Source organism: Heloderma suspectum, chromosome 6 (genome assembly GCF_057233095.1).
Source record: "Heloderma suspectum isolate Gila_16-S chromosome 6, 16-S_ref, whole genome shotgun sequence".
Taxonomy (NCBI): domain Eukaryota; kingdom Metazoa; phylum Chordata; class Lepidosauria; order Squamata; family Helodermatidae; genus Heloderma; species Heloderma suspectum.
Genome location: NC_139463.1, coordinates 32,205,453 through 32,229,017, shown reverse-complemented (window position 1 = coordinate 32,229,017; position 23,565 = coordinate 32,205,453).

Below are 23,565 nucleotides of genomic sequence, written 5' to 3'. Positions count from 1 at the left end.
GAAACAACTGGATTCCATCAATGAGCAGACAAAGGAACAAAAGATACCGGACAATCCACGAAACACAGACGGAATGGATTCAACAAAAACTGTTCATCCCTATCCTGAAGAACAGCAATTCCAGCTACTCATAGTAAACAATAACAAAGCATCCCCCAGAAGGCAAGCAAAAGCACAGTGATTTACTAGAGAGAAGGACCAGAAAATAGAGACTTGTCCCTGCAAGTAGGTGTAGAATGTATGTCCTTGGTGGAAGGGAGCACAACACCAGGCCCAGGGACCAAATCCAGCCCTCCTGGGGTCCTAATACTGCCATTTAGGGCTCCCGAGAAGGCTATCCCCTAGCTCTGCCTGTTTTCCCTTGACCACCACCACCAGCAACCACTGAATTTTGTTGCCCCATTCTAAAAGGTTGAAATGCCTCTCCTAAGGCTTGGTTACTGGCAGGAAGAGCTTTAAGCTACCCCAAAGTTGTGAGCCTTCAAACATTACAGCTATGCCATGGGATGAACCCAGAAAATCTGCTCTCACTGCAGGACTGTACCATGTAGAGTGCACCTGAGAGCCATGAGAAATAGAGAAGGGATACAATTCCAGTTCTGAGTAAATCAAATGGCCCCAAGGGCTCATCCATAAAAGCTTGACCAGGAGAAGCTGTCAACACAATAAGAAATGTAAAATCACTCTGGAAAGTGGAAGTATTGATTGGCCTGGTATAAATCCTTGATGCATTAATTTTCCCAACGCTGGATGGCTTTTGGTGAGTCCCCAGGTAGCTGCACTTGAGATTGGCCAGTCACAACTGCCTCGAGAGTTCCATTTGTCAAGGCTTTTTTCTCCTTGATTGACGAGACAGGCTCAGCAATAAGAAACTCCACCACATGAATAATCAAAATTTGGCCTGCCTTTTGATGGAGAAAATGATGCATTGATATGCAGTCTTTGCATTGACCTAATAACAGGATCACTAACCATCTGAGGGTTTAGCATTCTCCCTTCCCAAGTTCCAAGGGCAACCTTTTATGATAAAGAGTTGTGGGGGTGTAATTTAAAAAAATATTGTCATGGTACAGAGCAGGGATGGGCAACTTGTGGCTCTCCAGATGTTTTGGCCTACAACTCATATCATTCCCAGCCAGTCTTCCCAATGGCTGGGGAGTTGCTAGGCCTTGGTCTGAATCTATTCCCCAGGGCATTGTTGGGAATATTGCAACCTCATCTGCAAGTTATGGGAAGGGGGCAGTGTTTCAGTTAGTTAATGCATGGGAATTTGGGGCATAGCTAGCCTTAGGATCTCTATAGCCTACAGTGTGGTTTCCTGCTCCTCCCCTTCCTTCCCAACCACCCCCCTCTCTCTCTCTGACCTCCTCCATTGCTGGGAGTAGTTGTGTTTGCTTGCGCTCTTGCCTGCCATGTTATAGAACACAAAGAAATGGACTGACCAAACTTTGTCTGAAAGTCTACGCTGTACCTGCATTTATTTGCAAGAATATTGTGAGTAAACCATTTTACCTTTTCTTGACTAAACAAGGGTGTGGTCTCCTGTTTTTAGCCTTGTGTGTATGTGTGACTGGTAAATGTTCATTCTGTTCTGCCTTTTGTTTGTTTTTTTCTCTGCTAAACTGCCTTTACAACAGGAAGCATCAATAACAAATAATTCCCATCAGGCACCAGATCCCACAGCCTTGAGTGTCTATTGATACCAATGAAGATTTTCAAGGTTTGCAGCTGGGGAGTTAACTCTCCACTCCACATGCTGGAACATCCCACAGCACCCTCCTGCATGATAATTAAACTTAGGGGTGGGAGGGGAAACCCTTCTGTCTGTTCCAATGGAAGTTTTTCTTCTAAGTTTAGTTGCATGGGGTGAGGGGAAATTTTCTTCCAAGAAGCAAGGATGGGCAATGTCAGAGGGTACTGGGGCCAACTTCTGCCCCTTGGAACCCACGAGGGGTTGCATCACCACCCCCGCCATTGAAAAATCATTGCCAAATTGCCACCAAAAAAGCCACATTTTCACTTTAAAACAAGGCATGGGGGGGGTCATGCACCATGTTTTAATGCAAAATCACAGCCCCAGAAGCCCCTAAGTAAAGCACATTTGCATTAAAGCCAAGCACATGCTCCCCACATCACTTGCTTTAAAATGGAAGCGCAGCTTTTTTGCTGTCACTGAACTGCTGCTGCCAAATTTTGCCACAAATTCAGCAGCGGTGGCAACGTGGGGACAGTAGGGGTGCAAAAAATGCCATTTGAGAACCATTGGCTGCATGTTGCCCATGCCTGCCTAAGGGGGATAGAAGAAGAAGGGGAGAGAAGTAGATTGCAAATTAATTGTAACTGAAGGGAACTACCGATCTGGGATGATCTGGGCCAAGGTGCAAATTAATTGAAGAATTTATTTCATTTTGAGGTGATGACCGCTCCTTAAAAAAGAAAAGAAAAAGAACACCCAAAAAACTGAATTCTGGATAGCAGAAGCTGAAAAGAACTGGTCTAAGACTGGAAGGCTAATGTTTTTTACAAATTCTAATTAAAATAAAATGAATAGCCACTATAGGTCATTCATTAGTTTTTTCTTTTTTGTTTAATCAACTCTGTCTTCTAATTTTGTTGTAGATTTTAGCTCAAAGTGTAATTTAGCTTACTATTCAGACAGGGCAATGCTGTGCAGGTCTACTCAAAAGTAAGTTCCACCTAATTCAATGGGACTTACTCCCATGGAGCTATGCATAGTATTGCAACCTAAATCAGAAGACAGGACTAAAGTGAGAGTGATATTTTATTTTATTTCTCTCTCTCTCTCTCTCTCTCTCACACACACACACACACACGTTGATTTTTGACTTGATTACACAGATAAACAGTCATCCCAGTTTCACTTTACTGGTGATGCAGACAATGAGGTAGGAAGGACACAACTAGTAAAGTGCTGAATTCCTCAGCAGGCACGTCACGTGGCTGTTAACAAGCCGCAATTGCATGGGTGATCAATTATCCATATGAAAGAACCATTACAAGTTTTTCAGACTTGGCATTGTCTGATAAAATTCATTCTCACTGCTCGGCATGCACCTACACAAGGTTTTTACCATTATTCTTTCCTTTTAAAAAATCCACATCTATATTTTTACAGAGCTGAAGATATCATGTAGATGCTACGACGTGAGCATTTGCAAAGCAGTGCTCCTTGGGGCAAGCTATGCTAATTCCACATAGACTACAGCCCTGCTCATACCATCCCTTCTGCACATAGTCTCAGTGAATGGAAGGAAGCATGGGATCATGCCAGTGGAGGCTGGTGGCTCCAATTTGAATGGGGCTGTGAATCCATTCTAGGTTTCAGTCAGAACCAGCCACAGCTCTAAAGGAGCTACCCACCCAAGGTGCTGAACCTATTTTGGGGATAGAGTTCAGCACCTTGGATAGTTCCTTTAGAGTTCTGGCTGGCTCTGACTGAAACTCAGAATGGATTCATAGCCTCACAGAAATTGGAGCCACCACCCTCCACTGGACCAAACCAGTGGTCCTGACCCTGATGTCAACCCCTGTAGGCTCCCAGCTCCAACAGCTTCATGTTTGCTGGAACATTCGTAAAGGAAGGCCTATGTATGTGCAGCTTTAAGCACGAAGGGACTCCACTGTTGTGGGCTAGGACAAGGAGCTCTCAGAGATTGAAGGCTCCAGTGACAGTGACTCCAAGGAGGCACCAGATCCATGAGAAGCAAATGCCTACAGCATCCTCCCCCCTCCCAACCTGGTATCTCTTGATGTGTTGGACTACAACTCCTAGCGTGGTCGATCTGGAAGGCTGACCTACAGGAAAAGGCCGCTGACCCTTTAACAGCCAGATACAGCACCTGAGGGGGCGGAGCTTCCAGAAAGAGCCTCCTGGCCTGGCTATAAAACCCTGCCAGTTGCTCCTTGTCAGTGCTGGAGGAAGTTGTCAGTCCTTTTGCTCCAGGATTGTTGTCTATGGTCCTGAAATGAACCCCCAAGTCCCAGATCATGCCTCCTCACCTGAGTCATCACTCAGAGCAGACGATGGAAGCCTCAGTGGAGCATGATATCCACATGGGTTGGAACCCTGCATGATCAGGGTTCTGGGACACACATTAGCCCTGTTCATGCATTATTCATGTGAATGTGCTAACCGTGGTGAAAAGGGGCAGTAGGGCTGTGTGTTTAGCCCTGCCCCCAAAGTCACACCGCTCCTCTCACCCCTGAAGTTACTGTTGCCATGTTTGGGTTAACTTCTGCAGTAGTGTCCTCCTGTTCTCGTTGAGGCGCCTTCACAATTTAGAATTGTGCGTAGTCAGAGTTCTAAAGCATGCAAGGAGCTCCTGGTAGTACACCAGGCTTCCCACTGCAGAAGTTATTTATTTATTTGCTTGTTTGTTTGTTTATTACATTTCTATACCACCCAAGGGCTGCGGTGGCTTAGTGGTTAAGACGCTGAACTGCAGACTGGAAGGTCGGCAGGTCAGCAGTTCGAGACCCGAGTGCTGCGTGACAGAGTGAGCTCCCGTCTTCAGTCCCAGCTCCTGCCAACCTAGCAGTTTGAAAGCAAGAAATTGCAAGTAGATAAATAGGTACCGCCTCGGCGGGAAAGGTAACAGCGTTCCGTGCACCTCGGTGTTCAGTCATGCTGGCCACATGACCACGGAAGCGTCTTCGGACAGAGTTGGCTCTTCGGCTTAGAAATGGGGATGAGCACCGCACCCTAGAGTCGGACACGACTGGCTGGGGACACCTTTTACCTTTGGGCAAATACATGAGGGCCACATTTGCCAATGGCTATTATCATGGCTGCCAGCCTTAATGGCTGTATGGAATTTCCATGTTCAAAAGCAGTAGGCAGATGGATACCAGCTGCTGTGGGGAAACAGTGAAAGCGGGCTATTGCTTTCATATGGGGAGAACGCTGCCCTAGCACTTTGCCTAAAGACTATTTGAGCATGAGGGACATTGCAGCCAGGAGCAAAAGTTTCCAGGCAGTGAAGACTGGTGGCTCCAATGTCAGTGGGTGGTGAAGCTGCTTCAGCACCTTGGATAGTCCCTTAAGAGTTCTGGCTGGTTCTGACTGAAAGCTAGAGAGGATTCACCAGCCTACTGACATCAGAGCCACCAGTCTCCAATGGTTCCAGATGATGGTATGTAAGCTACTATCTTCTAACATAATCAGAGTTTCTAACCTATGCACCCTCTACTGTAATAGAATGAATAGGAATCACCCTCATCTGACTATGCAAAGCATGGGAACTCCATATATATGCAGATACTTTCCTGACCATCAAGTGAGCACCACCCTAGCTGAACCATCCACGTGGCAACTTAAATTCACCATTCTTAAGTCTTGGCAGGTATTATGTTCCAATCCTGGAGTATCTTTACCTCTGGAAAAGCCATTAGTAGTCATTGGAAAGCATCAAGGTTAAAACTCCTCCACTGGAGGCATGGCCTTGTCATGAATAATTGTCCAGCTGAAACTCAACCAAGAAACCAGATGTCTCTAGAAGGTTTCTGTTCACTCCAGGAGCCAGGCTATAGAATCTTTTGTTTGGCCCCAGCTCCAGTAGACCCAGAGTGGTGTTATCTCCCTTGTGTCCTTTGCTTATACCTTATACTCTCAGTGTGGTTGCAGGACCTGGAATAAACAGGAACCCCATTGCATTGACCTATGGTTCTGCTACGTCACCTGGCATGCTGTCCATTCCTTGTGATCTTCTTGTGGCACAGTTAGGGATGTATGGAACAGTTACCTGCCATTCCGGGACAGTTACCTGCCATTTGCATCCAGACTGGAGTCAGCATCAGCCAGCGATACGGCAATGGCAGCCGTATCACTGGCGCTCCGGAGCCAGTGGTGGGCAGGATCCAGCCAGCGAGGACTTCGATGGGAGGTGGAGGTAGGTAGTCCGATCCTCCATGGACTCCAGAGGCCGTATGCTTTTGAATATGGCCTCACTGGGGTCTGTGGAGGAATTCTCCATCATCCCTAGGCACAGTCCTTTACTCTGGGGCTGAACCTACTTTCTGGGCCAGAGCTTTCCTATTTGCTTTTGCCACTTGGCTGCTTTGTCTGCCCCGATAGAGCTTCACTCCATGTGAAACATCCGTTGCTGCAACTTCCATGTCAGTGGTGCTGCACACTGGGAGTTTGGCTATCCCCTAGGGTGTTCAGAGGGGTTTCCACCCTGTGTGTGCAGTCAAGTCATAATATTGGGACTTAAACCTTTGTGACTAGGCCCTCATGAAGCTAGAGGGAGGACTATGTCCCACAATGGGAGTAAGTAGAAGGATTGTTTTGAGTTGCTGGTTTTAAGGTCAGTGGAATACCTCTTCTGTGGACAAGCTAAGAGCCTAGGGCATTTTGACAAGTCATTGCTAGGTCCCAAGCTGGGCACCATTTCATGTTCAGCTGCATAGACTGTTCCATGGTGGTTCAGTCTGTCCTGCACCTAGCCAGCTTCCCTTCTTTTCCTCCTGTTCTCTGTACCCTTGCCTCTCCTCCATGTTTGTCACTTTCTAGATTAGTCAGGATCTGAATGGAAGCATTGTTTCATTTCCCTCCAGCTTAAGTTCTATTTAAGCAACTGAATTCTGCATCATGCAATCAGAAGCCTGTAGGAGCTGGGATGACCATTGCCCCCACCAAGTAACAGTGAAGACACAGGAAATGAAGTCGCTATCTCCCCACCCCCTGCCCGCTGTCACCAGAAATTCTTTGAGCTTTTCTGAACTTCTTTGAGCTTTTCTGCCTGAAGCATTTATTGTGCACTTGTCATTCCCTACACATGGTTGTTTATTGGTTCCTTAGATGATGACATGACCCATCAGTTTTCTTTCTGTTTTTAAACAGCACTTCCAGTGAATTTTTTACAGCAGGGAAAATGAGGTAGTCTTTGTGAACGTGAAAGAAATTGCTTTACCATTTGTGTAGTTGCACTATTCCACTATACCACAGTGCCACCTAGAGGTTATGTAGCAGAAAAGCAGGAAAGGAAATGCTCTTCATGTAGTGCTCAGATCTCAATTCTGCGATGAAACTGAAAGTAGATACTGCAGATTAACAGCCTCGTGTAGAAAAGGCTGTTTCTCTTTTTCTCTCTCTTTTGCCTGATATTGCTCTAAATCTTTCCATTCTGCCCCTCCTCTGGCCACTGAAACTGAAATTTTCCCATAAGTATAGACCTCCAAATACTACCCTGACATCACCCTAGCTCCCTTCCTGCTCTTTATGTGACAAGCCATAATTTACTATCTCCATCTTCTCTTGCTTTATTGCTACTGTTAGAAACCATAAGGCAGGGGTGTTGAACCTCTTTAAGTCTGAGGACCAAATTCCATTTCGGAGAAGCTCTCGGGGCTGCATTCCAGTGGTGGATGGAATTGAAGGCAAAATGGGCAGGACCAAAAACCAAAAAAGGGTGGGGGCAAAAATGCCAGTATATTTTAGCTTAAAGTGCTTACTGCCAATAAGCCTTAGAGAGGCATAAGGGAATCAGCTGCCAGTCCATGGTTAAAAGTGGTGATCTGACTAATCTTTTCTTTCTGTAATTATTTTGGATAAAATAAACATATTTTTTATTGCATTTATATCCTGCGTATTCTTCCTCCTCAAGGAACCCGAGGCAGCATACATAATCCTCCTCCTCTCCATGTTATCCTCACAACAACAACCCTGTGAGGTAGGTTGGGCTGAGAGTCTGTGACTGGCCCAACATCACCCAGTGAGCTTCCATGGCCAAGTGGGGACTAGAACTCGGTCTCCCGACTCCCAGTCCAACACTCTAACCACTACACCACACTGGCTCCCTTTACACTTAAGCTTTGGCTGTGTTTTTAGTCAGTTACCCTATGAGATCTAGTATGGGATATAGTCTGCTGTGTCTGTGCCATGCTTCTGCCCAGGATCCTTGTTTATAAGGATGTGCAAACCCACCCCCATCTGGGTTGTCCGGGTGCCCACCCAGTCCCTGCCCCTGCTCGCCATGGTAGGTGAGCAGCCCACACTCACCCCAGCAGTCTCATCGAGCTCCACAGTTGCCATTTTTTGACAAACAAAATGGCAATTGCAAAAATGTGCATATTTGCATATGCATGGCAATGTGCATTTTGCGAATGCACATATTGGTGTATGCGTGACGTGAAAATGCTTGTTTTTGCAAAATGCACATTTTTGCATGTGCAAATATGTGCATTTTTGCAATCATGGTTTTATTTTTCAAAAACTGGTAACCCCAGAGCTCAACGAGGCTGCCGGAGTGATTGTGGGCCGCTCACCGAGCACGGGCAGGGGGCGAGCAGGTGCAGGGGCTCAGCGAGCAGGGCTCGGGGGTGCGGGCAAAGGGGGTTCTGCCAGATTCCTGGACAGAAACAAGCGCTTGCACCATCCCTACTTGTATATCTTTGTTGGTCGAGTACATGTGACCAGATACGTGTGTATGCATTTATGTGTGATCGGGGACATGCAGTAACGTTGTGGCCTTTGTGGTAGGGATGCACAAATCTGTCAATGTCAGTTTCGAAGCCATCCATCTGCAGCCATTTCTCAACTGTTTTGCTATGGGCATGTTAGCAGCTCAGGTGAAGAAAGAATAATGGGGGAAAAGACCCTTCAGTTTCACAGCTGAATGAACCTTTATTGAAGATCCGAATTAATTCTGCTGCTCAGCTCCTCTCGTCCCCAAATACATGGCATTCAGGTACACAGACAGCATGGCTGGATCCTTTTCTCCCCTGCTTTTCCCCTTTTTAAGTCTGCTAGCAATTTAATCAGTCAAGTGGCTAGAGATGCCCTTGTTCTCCCAAGTCTGACTGATGTGTAATCAAACAAATATTTGCGCTTCAAAAATTGTTTGGCTGCTGCTTTCTCCCAAAGGCTATGGGGGAGTTTAACCCTCAGAACCTCTGCCAAATCAGTCTTACTGAACCGCCAATCCACCAAGCTCTGAATGTCAGACAAAACATAGGGGTTCTTTGAGAATCACAGCGATGGCCAAGCTGCATGAAATATCTTTGTTCTCTTAAGATACAAGAATGTTTGCAGAATTTGTCAGATTCACAGCATCCCATGCTATGACACAGATTATTTACAGGCTAAAACAATTTAAAAAAAAAATACCTGGCTGCAAGATTCCTCCAACCACCCAGGTATTGGCTAAGCTCTGCTAACATCACTTGAAAAAGCTGGGAAAACAGAGGCTGTAGATTTGCACGCTGGCTTGAATTAACGAAGGAAATATTTTGCGGCAGGTCACACTACCTGTTGGGAGTTTAAAAAACAAAACACAGCCTTCCCCAACCAGCTGTCCTCTAGATGTGTTGGGCTACATTTCCCATCATCCCTACCCAATGGCCATGCTGGCCGGGGATTATGAAGACAGTAGTCCAGCATATCTGGACCAGGTTAAGAAAGTTGGAACATTAGCACATCTAAGTCCCACTGTATTTATTAGTAGGGCTGTGCACAGACCCCCCCAATCCACTTCAGATGCCTCTTTGGAGCCTCTGAAGTGACCCCTATCTGCCTCGGATTGATTTGGACCCCCTCTGCTTCAACTTGGATTCAAATCTGAAGCGAGATTTGGATATCCGGATCACTCGTTTTTGGCATTTTCCCATTGACTTGCATGGGAAAACACAAACAGTCATAACATTTTTAGTTTTTTTACAATACAGGCATGAAATTTGGGGACCTCTCCACCCCCCTGGAGAGGAGGCCACCTGCAAAATTTCAGACAGTTTGGCCCAGTGATTTTTGTGCTAGGCGGAGTTAAACTCTGATGTTTTCCACAGAAACACAGAAGCAAAGAGCTGTAATTTCTCCCTGTTTCCACACATGCACGTGACATCTTGGCCTCTCCCAGCCCGCCTCGAGGGCATTGCACACACACACCCCAAAGTACAGGCAGTTTGGCCCACTGGCTTGTGTGCTAGGCGCAGGTTGAATTTGATATTCCCAGAAACTCAGTCCAAACTCAGAAGGGAAAATGTGTTGAAGGAGAGGTCACTATCCTTAATCTCTGCTACAGGTTTCTTTGAACTGCAAAACAACCCTTATTCAGAAGAATCACCAGCTCAGCCTATTTATGCCTGAATACACACATTACGTGGCAGGCAGGCTGGAAGTAGGGGTGTATGAAACCCCCTTACCTTGCATCCACTGGGGAGGGGGTGGGGGGAGGCGATCCGGTCCTCCCCCCCAGAATCCTCCCTGGCCGGCTCCGCTCCACAGTGAGTTCACGGAGCCGCCTGCCGGGGCCAGCCACTGCTGGAGTTCCGGCCACAGCCGGTCTCCGGACGCGAATGGCATCCAACCTAGCAGACGCCATTTGCGTCCTTTCCCCTTCTGTGATAGGCTACGTAAAGTTTGACGTAGCCTATCACAGAAGGGGAAGGAACGCAAATGGCATCCGCTAGGCCGGATGCCATTCGCGTCTGAAGACCAGCCATGGATGGACCCGGCCGGATCCAGAGCTGGCAGTGCCAGCCTGTCAGGTAGGATCTGGCCAGGTCAGACTTTGCAGGGTGGTGGGGTGGGGTTGTTAGAAAAAAGGAGACTCCATAACCGTTGGCGTCTCAAGTTACCTAAGAGCCCGAGTGGCGGGAAAATATAGGTGGAGCAAAAAGGGAATCATACTGACGCGCTCATGACTAACGGCTTGGTAAGCTGATAGTGACTGTTTATTGGATATTAACTTAGTGAGCCAATGTACTAACTGTTTCATTGGTTACTGGTAAGAACAATAGAAGCGATATGATATAAAGGGCTTTTGCACACGTGTCTCGGGGTCCAGACTGCTCTGCACCCGTTTTGCAAAACGTTCAATAAAATAGTGTTGGATCCACTGCTGCCTGCCTGGCATTCTTTTCTTCTAAACCGAAAGCAAGGACTTTTTATCTAACAATTTGGTGCCGTGACTCGGATCCTGCTTCGGGGCGCGTCCTCTTCGCGCTGAGCCGAGGGGCCGCGGAGGAGAAGTGGCCACAGGCAGTTGTTTTATACTGCCTTCTCACGACGGTGGCGGAGGAAGCACCTGGGGACCAACACCAGAGGAAGAGGGAGACGTGATCACTCCTTTTAGGCACCGGCAGTGGATCAATAAGCAGCTGGATGCAGCTGCGGGCGGGACAGAAGAGGCTTTTGGGGTAAGTGAAACAGCTTACATTAGGGGATAAACGCGGGACGGTGGTGTGTTTGTGATTGTGTGAGACGCCTACGGGCGAAGCGAGTGAGAAGCCCCGATCTGCATTTCCTTACCCCAGAGACGGGCTAGGTCAGAGGAGGGCGAAGTGCAAGAATTGCTGACTGAAATTCCCACCGTCATGGGCGGGTCCCAATCTAAGTCTGCGAAGAAGTCCCATACGCCCTTGGAGTGTTGTTTGCGCAATTGGTCACATTTTAAGCAGGATTATGGAACTAAGATGACAAAGGATCGTCTTGTCTTTTTTTGCACCTGGGAATGGCCAATATTAGAACCCAAATGGCCACCCGAGGGGTCTTTTGACCCAACCTTGGTATCTGATGTGCGAACAATAGTAGCACAGAGGGGAAGTTGGGACCAGTTCCCTTATATTGATTCATGGGCAACTTGTGTGCCCCTTGGCGGCAGGCCTGCTCCGTGGGTTGTTAAATGCATGTCCCTTGCCCTTCCCATGGTGGTCAAAAGGAAACCACCAAAAGAAGGACCACCCAGGGTCGTGGCCACGGCACCGGAGGACCTACTGCTTCCTCCTCCCTACGGGACAGCCGTCGCAGGGTGCTCATTGCAACCACCACCCTCTCCTGAGGGGCCCGCCCAGCGGTTAGATGCCCCCGAGAAGGACCCCTCTCATGAAATAGTACCAGAGGACCCCACCCCTCTAGTTGAACGCCAGGACACTCTCCAAGATCGTCTATATTCCCTAGAGGAAAGATTGGAGGTCCTACAGAGAGAGGCAAAAGGGGGACCTAACTACAACCTGCGAAAGGAAAGTTCACCTTCCCCATCAGAGAAGTCCCCGACCCTACCGCCCAACATCCTCAAGGGACGATGTTTGTTTATGTCCCATTCACAACATCTGATTTGTATAATTGGAAACAATTTAACCCCTCCTTTGAAGAGGATCCCGGGCCACTCCTGTCTCTGATGGAGAATGTGAGGCTTACTCACAACCCCACATGGGACGATACACAAATGCTATTGAACACCTGTTTTCTCAGCCAAAAGCCAACCATCCTTGCGGGGGCACGAGCCAAGTATAGGGAGGAAAATCCCCAGGCAACTGAGGAGGAGATGGCGGAGGTTCTGCCCACAGGGCAACCCAATTGGGGGGTGGCCACAGCGGCACATAGACGCTTACATGCTGACTATTTTCGACTCATTTTAGCAGGCATGAAGCAAGCCGCGAGAAGGGCCCCCAATTTGCAAAAAGTCCTGACTCTAAAGCAAGACAAAAACGAACCTCCTGCTGTGTTCCTCCAAAGGCTGAGGGAAGCCTTCGCTAAATATACTGACATTGACTTGAATGATCCAAATAATTTAAGGATCCTCACGACTCAGTTCGTGGGAAATAGCTGTCAGGACATCAGAAAGAAGTTGCAAAAAGTTGAAGGAGGGTTGGCAGCTGACCTAGGAGTTTTAGTTGAAGTAGCTCAAAAGGTTTATGAGAGGCGAGAAGAAGGAGAAGAAGGAAAAGAAAAAGACAAGAGGCAGGCCAAGCTCCTTGCTGCGGTTCTTAAACCTGACAAGGAGGGAGCTAGGAAGGGGAGAAAAGGGGGAAGGAAAGGATCTCCCCTGGGGAAAGATCAATGTGCCTTTTGTAAGAAAATGGGGCACTGGAAGCGTGACTGTGAGGCTTTGAAGGAGAAAGAGAGAGGGGAAAATACGGGAGAAGCGCAGAGAGTTCTGTATGAACAGGAAAGAGATTAGGACAGACCGGGGCCCGGCCCCCTCTTAGCCATCTCTGAGGCAAGACGGGACCCCATGGTCAAAATAAAGGTTGGGGGCCGCTCCTACAAAGCCCTTGTGGACACAGGGGCCGCCCTGTCTGTCCTCCCCCTCAGTGAGCCCCCAACGGGAGGTGGGGGGTTCACCACCATAATGGGGGTCGAGGGAAGGGCAACCCAAGTGCCCCTCTCTCGTCCCCTGTTCACCAAGGTTGGGAAAACACACCTAGAACATGCATTTGTCTGTACCCCCTCCTGTCCGGTGGCATTGCTAGGGAGGGACTTATTGACTAAACTCCAAATTGAGATTGCTTTTACTCCTGACGGAAGGATGGAGATACGGCTCCCTAAACAGCAGAGTAGTAACTACCAAATGGCCCTTTTGAAGGTTGCAGAAGAATCCACCCCAGAGGCCACTGAGGACTGGAGCTTAATAGAAAACAGAGTCAACCCTCTAGCTTGGGCCGGGATTGGAGGGGCCTCTCGTGCCAAGTCGGCAGCACCATACAAAATTCCCCTCAAGGAGGGAGCAAGGCCTATTCATGTGAAACAGTATCCCCTTTCCCGCCAAGGAAAGGAGGGCCTACAACCAGTAATAACAAAGCTCTGAGAAGAAGGCCGGCTCATTGAGATAATGTCCCCCTATAACACGCCCATCATCGCTGTGCCAAAAAGGGGAGGGGGGGCAAGGGCTTTCGCTTAGTGCAAGACCGCCGGCTCATTAATCAGCAGATCGAGGCCCCCCATCCTGTGGTCCCCAACCCACACACCCTCCTTGTAGGAATTCCGGAAGAGCACGCCTGGTTCACTGTCATAGACCTAAAAGACGCCTTTTTCAGCATCCCCCTCCACCCTGATTCAAGGCCTTTGTTCGCCTTTGAATGGGAAAGCCCAGGGGGGGGTCAAAAGTTCAATTAGCATGGACAGTCATCCCTCAGGGGCTGAATCTCTCACCGGTGGTCTTTGGCCAGCAGCTCCAAAAGGATCTCGAACCCTGGGTCCAGCAGCACTCAGAGGTGCATCTCCTCCAGTACTGTGACGACCTCCTGATTTCAGCCAAGGCCAAGAATGCATGCCTGAGTGGGACGGTTTCCCTCCTCAACTATCTAGCGGGGGGGGTATAAAGTGTCAAAAGAAAAAGTACAGTTGGCCCAACCAACTGTAAAATTCCTAGGCTACCACATAACTAAAGGGACTCGGAGCCTAGGGCAAGAAAGAGTTGAAGTCATCCGTGACACTCCTGTCCCTAAGTCCCCCCGCGAATTGAGGGCCTACCTGGGGTTGACCGGATTCTGCCGACTATGGATAGCAAACTATGGGGAGACAGCGTGGCCGCTGTATGAGGCGCTGCAGAAAGATAGACTGGATAAATGGAAATGGACTAAGGAAATGAATAAGTCTTTTCTCAGTCTTAAAGCTGCTCTTGTGTCACCACCCGCACTGGCCATACCAAATCCCAGCCGGCCATTTAGACTATATGTGCATGAAAATAAGGGCATAGCTTCGGGAGTGCTTTGCCAGCGAAAAGGGCCCTCTTGGAGACCAGTGGGATATTACTCCAAGGTCCTAGATGTCGTAGCACGAGGATGGCCAAGTTGCCTGAGGGCAGTAGCGGCAACAGCTCTGGTTTGTGCTGAAGCCGAGAAAATGACAATGGGAGGACCCATTGAAGTTTGGGTGCCGCATGGAGTGCCGCAAATTTTGGGATCAGGAGGAGGAAGCAAATTTCTCAACCCAGCCCGGCATTCCCGATATGAAATAGGTTTACTAACAAACGAAAACCTCACTTTTAAGGCTTGCTCCAGCTTTAATATCGCCACACTACTGCCAACATTACTGGGCACAAACGGATCAGGACTCCCAGATCATGACTGCCTTGAAGTATTAGACCTAGACACCAAAGGTCAACCGGACCTTGAGGATGAACCAATAGAGGGAGCCAGAGATCTGTTTGTAGATGGATCTAGCTATATGCTGGATGGAAGGCGCTACACAGGCGTGGCTGTCATTACTCTAGAGGAGAGTGTGCGTGAGGAAAGGCTGCCTCCTCATTTCTCCGCCCAATCCGCTGAACTGGTAGCCCTGACAAGAGCCCTGAAAGCCAGCAAGGGAAAGCGAGTAAATATTTATACCGATAGCAAAAATGCCTTCGCCATTGTGCATGCTCATGGGCAACTGTGGAAAGAGAGGGGATTCCTTACAGCAAACGGATCTCCAGTGGCTAATGGCGGCCTAATAGTGGATCTTCTGGATGCCCTCCAGCTACCCTCACAAGTAGCTGTTGTCCACGTCCGAGCCCATGGGAAAGAAAAAGAGGAAAAATGGAGACAGGGAAACCAGAAGGCAGATGAGGCCGCAAAAAGAGCAGCCAGAGAGGGAATCCAAGGAACATTCCTCATTCTACCCAAAAGAAAAGAGCGCCCCACATACTCCCCTGCTGAGTTACGGATGGCACAAGAACACAGAATAAGTCCCTGCGATGACGGATGGATCCAGATGACAGATGGAAGACTGCTTCTTCCACAGACCCTGCAGAGGGTTGTTCTAGAGCAAGTTCACCATTCTCTTGGACACCCTGGAGCATCAGCCATGATCGACTATTGCAAGAGGCTGTTTGTCTCCCCTGGCTTAACTGTATGCGCCCACTGACTAGCCGCAACCTGTGAAGTCTGCCAGAAAACCAACCCTCCCAGGGCACCCCCTCCTCCAAAAGGAGGGCGACCATGGGCCTACTATCCTTTCCAGAGGGCGCAGATTGATTTTGCTGAGATGCCACCATGTAGGGGTTACAGGTATTTGCTTGTAATAGTATGTCAAATGACAGGGTGGGTAGAGGCGTTTCCATGTAGGAACTGCCAAGCTAAAACTGTTGTTGCTAAATTGTTACAGGAGGTGGTGCCCCGGTTCTCCCTGCCCGAAGTTATAGAGTCCGATCAGGGCTCACATTTCACCTCAGTTATTACACGGGGGATGGCACAAGCTCTGGGAGTAGAGTGGCATTTACATTGCCCCTGGAGGCCCCAGGCAAGTGGACAGGTTGAAAGAATCAATCGGAGCCTCAAGGAGACTTTAACCAAACTCCAACGAGGGGTGAAGCTCACTTGGGTTGAGGCTCTGCCAATAGCTTTAACGAAGCTTCGAAGGATGCCAAGAAAGGACATAAAATTGTTCCCCTTTGAACTGATGTTTGGGTTCCCGCCTCGGGTACACTGCGGAAGGAGGGAGGAAGTCAAGTGGGAGGTGGGTGATCAGATGCTAAGGGATCAGTTGACTTCTCTACAGTCTGTTCTTTCACAGCTACGAGCTTATTCCGTTCCGTTTCAGAGACTGCCGTTAGATGCACCTATCCATCTCTTCCAGACGGGAGACGAGGTGTTGCTGAAAAAGTGGAATAAAGAAGCTTTAAAGGAAGGGTGGGAGGGGCCTTATTTGGTGGGACCAACCAGCCACTCGTGTGTAAAGCTTGTGGGTTCTAGTAAATGGACACATTGCAGCTGGATAAAGCCATTTAAGCGACCCTCGCTTCCTTCTGTCACTTGGAAAGAACAGGAGGACACAGGCAACGGTCCTTTGCTCCCTGGCACCCCTCTGGAAGCTGCCAAGGACACAGGCAAAGAAGCCATCCAGGAGCCACAATCGCCTGTAATATACAAGTCACAACATCTGGGAAAAGCTCGGGTTCGAATTACAAAAAACTTGTAATATGAAGCAAGTATTGTGGGTGGTGTTGGTAATGTTAGTTAAAGAAATATTAACGTGGATGGTGATACCTCAAGGACTTGGGCTTGACAGCTTTAAGATAAAACCCCGAAATGTCACACCAACACCCCTCAGACCACTTCTGGTACAGATCCCTGAGAAAGAGAGGCGTCCCTGGAGAACCAGGTTAGGGATCCCAATAACAGAGGAAACTGATAATGTGTGGTTAGAGTGGATAAAGTATACAGCCAAGTCTTTAAATAAGTCTGACTGTTTTGTTTGTGCCACAGGGAGATCTGTAGCAAAGGTGCTGCCCTTTCCACTGGGATGGGACAATCCTTCCCTCCTCACCTGCGTGATCCGTTTGTTCCAACACCCTGATGCATGGGGAGAGGAGGAATGCCAAACCCTCAATAAATTATACCCCCCACTCAAATCAAAGGATCGTGTCAGACCTTCCACAGTCTTCCTGCAAAGAAGAAACCATACCGGATGCATACACCGAAACCTTGCAGACACAGAGGGGCGTATAGGGAACCTGACGAGTAAAGTAAGATGTGTTAATTCCACCCGCTTTAGGAATAATTCCCTTTCAATCCCACGAGCTGATCTCTGGTGGTATTGTGGTGGCCTAGAGTTGTATGAGGTATTGCCCTCCAATTGGTCCGGAGCTTGTGGGTTAGTTCAGTTGGCAGTCCCCTTTTCAATTGCATACCATCCAGCAGAGAAGGCTGGCCAACCCCGGCAGAAACGATCAGTAACCCCTTTTGATGATCAAATATATATTGACTCCATAGGAGTACCAAGGGGAGTGCCAGATGAGTTCAAAGGAAGAAATCAAATTTCTGCAGGATTTGAATCTACCCTGTTTTGGTGGGTGACCATTAACAAAAATGTAGATTGGATCAATTACGTTTATTATAATCAACAGAGGTTTATAAACTATACTCGAGATGCTGTAAAAGGATTGGCTGAGCAGCTAGATGCCACCAGCCAAATGGCTTGGGAAAATCGGCGTGTTCTTGATATGATGTTAGCAGAAAAAGGAGGGGTTTGTGTCATGCTAGGTGGACGGTGTTGCACCTTCATCCCTAACAACACTGCCCCAGATGGCACGGTAACAAGGGCTTTGCAGGGTCTCACCGCCTTGTCTGAAGAATTAGCCGAGAATTCAGGGATTAACAACCCCGTGACTGACTGGTTGGAGAGATGGTTTGGAAAATGGAAACACCTAGCAGCCTCGATCCTTATTTCGCTTGTAGTGATGATAGGAGTTTTAGTGTTATTTGGTTGTTGCATTATCCCCTGCGCTAGAGGCTTATCCCAGCGGTTGATTGAAACCGCTCTGTCAAAACAGATGCTCTTGCTTTATTGTGCTGATAAAGAAACTCCGTTTTAAATGCTTTAAGACGTGAATAAAGACTTAAAGGAGGGAATTGTTAGAAAAAAGGAGACTCCATAACCGTTGGCGTCTCAAGTTACCTAAGAGCCCGAGTGGCGGGAAAATATAGGTGGAGCAAAAAGGGAATCATACTGACGCGCTCATGACTAACGGCTTGGTAAGCTGATAGTGACTGTTTATTGGATATTAACTTAGTGAGCCGATGTACTAACTGTTTCATTGGTTACTGGTAAGAACAATAGAAGCGATATGATATAAAGGGCTTTTGCACACGTGTCTCGGGGTCCAGACTGCTCTGCACCCGTTTTGCAAAATGTTCAATAAAATAGTGTTGGATCCACTGCTGCCTGCCTGGCATTCTTTTCTTCTAAACCGAAAGCAAGGACTTTTTATCTAACAGGGTGGTCCATTCCTCCACAGACTCTGGGGGGTGGATTCTTAGAATCTGGCCCCCCAAGAATCCATGATGGAATTCTCTGCCATCCCTAGCTGGAAGAGGTTGGTTTTTTATCTGCTTTTGTTTATTTCTAGCACACACTATGAGTATTTTGAATGTATCCTGAATGAACACGGTCAGGGCCTAGCCCAGAAGGGCCACTGATTTTTGAACGCTGGAAACCTCCACCTGGTGGACCCATACTTCCCCCACCCCACCTCCTCCATGGCGGCCTGCCTAAGCCTCTTGGGGGTGAGGGACGGAGAGCTTGCAGGAGTTCTGGAGGCACTACCAGCCTTGCACTTGCCCCTGCTGCCGGCCTGCTGGGATGTGGGGCCCTCTTCCCTGAGCAAGACCAGTTGGTGCTGCCTCCATCAGTGCAGGAGCAGGCTGCTGGTGCTGCAGTGCCCTGGCTGCCTCCCCCTGCCCAGAGACGCCTTGCAGTGGCGGCACACGGCACTGCTGGGATCCACTCCCACCTCAGATTTGTCCCACACAATGCTGATGTTTCGGAGGAGGAGGAGACACAGACTGCCTGCCTTGATTCTGGGGTGCACCGCACAAGCAGGGGAAACAACGGAAGAGGGGTCAGATGCTGGAGCCCTGCCTGCTGCTCCTCCTCCAACACACCCTGGAGGATCTCCCCCTCCTCGCCCTCCACCACACTGAGGACGTCGGACACCTCTGACCTAACGGCCATCAGCCGGCTCCCCTCTTCCACCACAGGAGGAGATGCTGCTCCGCCTTGGGCAAGAGTGCAACTACTGCACCTGCCTGCTCCAGGCTCCTTGAACAGTGGCCTCTGAGCACAGCAACTGGCCTCTGCGCTCTGCTGCCCTACTGCACTGGGGTGCACTATCTGGACTAGGGGACAGACAACTTGCCTAACGGTGCTGCAAGTGACAGCAGCACCTCGCCCACCTCTGCCCCGGCCAGCACCCCAAGGATGCCTCATATTGCGCTGGATCACTTTGTCACACAGTGGACTGTTATTGGAATAAGGAGGTAATGAATATGAATTGTATGGGTCTCGTGCTTTTTCCACACTGCCTTGAAATTTGGACGTATACTGTTGGTGGAACAACAACCTAGCATGCACACACACATGGACACAGACACACAAGAGCTAAAGAAAAGCAGAACTACCTAAGCAAATGATGAGTGTATTCAATTTATTGTTTTATATTTCATGTACTTTTATGGAAGGCAGCTTAACTTCAAGAAATACAGGATGACAGCGGAGGCAATAAGATAGGATCCAAGAGCAAGCAAACAATAATTTAAAAAACCCTTCCTTAATTTCTGTTTTGGGAGGATCAACACAGAGAAGATACAGATGGGTCACTTCAGCATGGAGTGAAGTGTGATTCAACACTACACACATAGGCCTCTCTTTAAGAATTTAGAAAGAAAAAAAACTAAATGGTTGAATATGACTTAAAAGTTGTGTGGGGGGGAACATGCCCAGAAGTCAATGTTAGCTTTAAAAATTGAAATAAGACTGGGTTTTTAAAAATCTAAAAGAGACGGAGTTGACAGACAAAAATGACAAGGAAATAGAATGGAGAAAGCAAAAGTAAGGGTTGACGTTACACAACAAACGCAGCCTTTTCCGGAGTCCAAAATCAAGATAAACAAACATAGGAATGACCGGGGGGGGGGCGTAGCAGCAACAAGTGAGGAAAAGCTATATTAGTTTGAAAAAATACAGAAAGGAGAGATTAATATATTTAATACAAATAACAAATGAGTCGGAGGTGGAAAGAAATAGGAGAAGGTGGCTGGAAGGGGTGCTGCAAAAGACACCATCCCAAAGGGGACGGTCGAGCAAGGAGCGAGGGAACGATACCACTACAACCAAACTGTTTCCTTTTAATTTAAATATTGAGGAAAGCCTAATGGTGATCAAAAATGAAGAAAAAGAAGGAACATCTCCAAGGAATGCATGTGCGTACATACACACATGTTCCTCTACCCATACACCAGCCCTCTCCCAAAGACACAGCTAGTGCAATAACTGAACACAGCCTTTCACCGAAGCATATATATACCCCCTTCCCTATCTCTCTGATAGGAGACAGCTGGCATTGGTTCTAGCTGAGAGTTCCTACTTGCCAAAGCACACTCCCTCCTCCTGCACTCACCTTCCAGCCTCCCTCCGCCTTCCCGCATCTGCTCACCTTTCCTCCCTCACCCTGTCCCTCCACATGAGCTTTCAAAAGTTGATACATTTTGGAAACAGCCTGTCTGGACTGCTCAGGCATTAAGTAGAGTTCCAAATATATGAGGCGGAGGAGGCGCTTCGGAGGGGGGCACTTGGGTACTGCTCTGACCCACCTCGTATCGTGAGGATTTTGCTCTGAAGAAGACTGCTTCGCCTCATTATTCAGGCTTTGTGACGATGGAGTGGACAGCCCTGTTTATTAGCAGACATGCTCTGAAGTAAATAAGCATAGGATTGCTGCCACTGGGCCCATTCTGAAGTCACCTTCACAGTGCAGGAGCTACCCTAGCATGGCTTATTCTTGTGCAGTTTGTAGGTCATGCCAGTGTCACTTCCCCTGAAATGCTGGTGTGGCAACAGAGCTACCATGTGGTACAGACCTCCTGACATGCTGTCTCCCTTTTTTTAATCCTTCACATCAGCTGATTTCAATGAAGTTTGTCATTCCCTGGCTCAGAATACGAAACTCGGCAACTCATAATGCTCATTTTCCAAAAGAATAGATGCATTAAGGCCCCTGCGTTCTTGTCCTGTTTGGATTTTCATCTGGGCCAGAGAAGAATTCCTCCCCACCTCACTCCCCCATGATCTATACCAGGGCAGCATGGGGAGGTCCAAGGGCCCCTGTGCTCCCTCCTCCCCCATGGGCCGCACTTTTCCACCACCAGCAGCACCCTATAGATTTCCATGGGGCAGTGGCAAAATAAAATTGCTGATTTGTCACTGGTTTTTGGTGGCAACAAGTGAAATTTAGCCATCAGAACATTCTGTAGTAGCTTGGTGCCAGTTTTTGGTGGCAAGTCGGTGGGGGGGTTTGCTGCCTCTATGCAGCCCAGGGTCTACATATTGCCTATGCCTGTTCTATATTGTGTCATGGCAATGTGCCAGGGTGGTTAGCAGTGGGGAACAGTTATTTCGTGGGCGAGGGTGTTCCACAGTGGAAGAGATTTTCCGTCCACAAATTCCATCAGTGGTATAACGTTTCACTGTGATCAGGGGAATGGTCAGGTCATGAAGGGGTACAGGAATCTGTGTAAATCCGCTTCTCTCTGAATGCACCATGTCCTGCCCACATCTCCACAGTTTTTTTTTGGCGGGGGGCCTGCTCCACTGACAGAGTTGCCCTGGCAAAATGTATATGCCAATGTAGTGTCACACCAGCTCTGCTGGTGTAGTGGGGCTTCAATCCTATCCTGTAGCCATGGTGTGCAAAAAGTGTGGCCCACAGACCACAGGTTCCCCCCCCCAGCCCTGTCTGGCAGGCCTTCAATCCCCAGGGGAAAAAAAAACAGCAGAAGAAAAGTGTTCTACAAATGGGCTCTATGGTTCTTGCCATAGAAACCTCATTCCTAAACCATCCCCAGAGTGTCCTAGGAAGCAGTGCTTAAGGGCTCCTGCCTGCTCCTAGGATGCTCTCGAAATGAGACTGCTATGGCAGGAACCATAGTAGCTTGTGAACAGAGGCTTCTGGGAGGAGTGTTGGTTTTATCTCATCAAAGAACTTGCCAGGCCTCTGAAATGCTGTTGGGAAGGAGTTGGATTTGAGTGTGGGGGGGTGCATGCGCTGTATGTGCATATGTGTCTGTGACTATGCATGTGCACAATGTTCACCTGCACACATGTATGGCCCCCGCCACTCCAGAAAACAGCCAATGCCACTTTCAGGGCTGATATGTTTGTGCACCCCTGCTATAACCCTTCAACTGGCATATCTCAAGTACAGGATTGCACTCTAAGGCAATCCTTGTTGTTGTTGTTTATTCGGTCAGTCGCTTCTGACTCTTCATGACTTCATGGACCAGCCCACACCAGAGCTTCCTGTCGGCCGTTGCCACCCCCAGCTCCCCCAGGGTCGAGTCCGTCACCTCCAGAATTTCATCCATAAGGCAATCCTTAGGCAATCCCAATTGCCACCCTAAGGCAATCCACTGCAGTGGATGTCATCTAGGGATGTTGGAGAAATCTGCAATGGTCAATGGACTCAAATGAGTTCAGATTTCTATTAATCCAGCCAGTGGATTCCACAGAACACCAACTTTTTCTCAGTCACACAGATTCTGTGGACTTCCAGACCGTTTTTTCACTTTGGGGAAGGATTTGCACTTGCACACTTTGACAAAAGCCCTAATGCACACTAGTTAATGTGAATTAGCACAAATCCCCCCCCTCAAAAAAATGAAAGACCTGCCTGCAACTAATGCGAATTAGCACATTTGCACAAGTGCGTAATAGCACTAATGCAAATTAGCACAAATAGAATTTGTTATCCTCATTCTGGTTAAAAACAAAACAATTCCATCACTGAGCCTGCCAATCTGAAAAACACAGGCAGAATGGATGTAACAAAATCCATACATCCCTGACATCATCCCAGCAACATGGTTGAACTCTGATGATATTGCAGGAATTTGGAACAGCAGCTGCTAAAGCACATTACTCAAATGTCCATTGTGCAATTTGCATGTTAATTGCAGTGGGTAGGAGGGGATAATAATCCAAATATTTAAGCATTGTTCTAGTTTGCAACATAAACTAAAATTAATTGGAAGCTCTGTTTGCCAGAAACACCTTCACGTCTGCCTGCTATTTACCCAAACAGACCATAGTAGTTATACAGACTCTATCTATAATATTGTTACTTCCAGGAGCAACATGTAACACCTAAGGAAAGAAAAGTCATGTTTCATTTTTTTCACCATGGGGACAAATTAGATGTTCGGTGTGGTCCCATAGTCAGAATTGTTTAGTGAAAGAACTTACAGGGATAAAGAATGACCGCAGAATTATTCTTCGGCTAGAACCTAACTACAGTTCGCCTAATAGTTATTTAATTGTATTAAATATTAAAATAAATTTTCAGTGGCAGAGTG